The following is a 914-nucleotide window of genomic DNA, read 5'->3' on the forward strand; positions in this document are numbered from 1 at the left end:
TTTGTCATTTTTTTAAACATTAATCTTAAATGTTCTTGGTGTGTGTTTTTGTCACTAGAAGAGAAGCAATTGCAAAACATCATAAATCTGGAATTTTGTTCATAGTAAAAAAGTGGTGCTTACAGTTTTTTACAGATGCTAGGACACATTTCTCAATACTTTGGTCACTTTTGCAAAACTCTTCACACAGTGAGCACAACAGAAGTCTATGTGGGCTAAACTGAGGATCAATTATCATTGCTTTGGCACAAAAATGCATTTAATGACTACAGCTCTCAAATTTCATGAATTCTTTTCACAACAACTGCCAAAACTCTATAAATACAGGCCAATTTGCACATGCTTACATACTGTTTTTAAAACTGTTAAACATATGTTCAAAACAATAACATAATACAAAACTGAATAAGACAACAATTTGTACAGTAATTTTTTTAATAAAATATATTTTACATCTTATAATTAAATGCTATAAAAACAATTGGACCAGCCACAGCTGTCCACAGCCAAGTAGATTAGCATTACTATTGTATCTGTATCAGTAGATGGTGTGTATACAAATTCTTGTATTTTGGAATTACGCAATGAAAAAAACCTAAAAATAAACAACATAAAATATTGAAGAATTCTGCATCATGTCTGATTCATTCCAGTAACATATATTGCAGTGAATTATAAACAGAGACGTGTCCTTGTTTTACACAAGAAAACATTGTCATAATGCTACATTTTGTTAGTGTTTTTTAGGTCATTGTTTTGTGGGTGACAAAGTGTGTTTGTTGGCTGTCAACCTTTGCTAGTGTTCTGGAAGAATGAGTTGATTTGAGACCTGAATAAAATGTTTTGGTAGTTGTAGTGCATTTTGAATGTGAAATGAACTGCTTTGACAAGCTGAAAGTTGGTTTGGAGAACTG

The sequence above is a fragment of the Misgurnus anguillicaudatus genome, chromosome 15 (genome assembly GCF_027580225.2).
Source record: "Misgurnus anguillicaudatus chromosome 15, ASM2758022v2, whole genome shotgun sequence".
Taxonomy (NCBI): domain Eukaryota; kingdom Metazoa; phylum Chordata; class Actinopteri; order Cypriniformes; family Cobitidae; genus Misgurnus; species Misgurnus anguillicaudatus.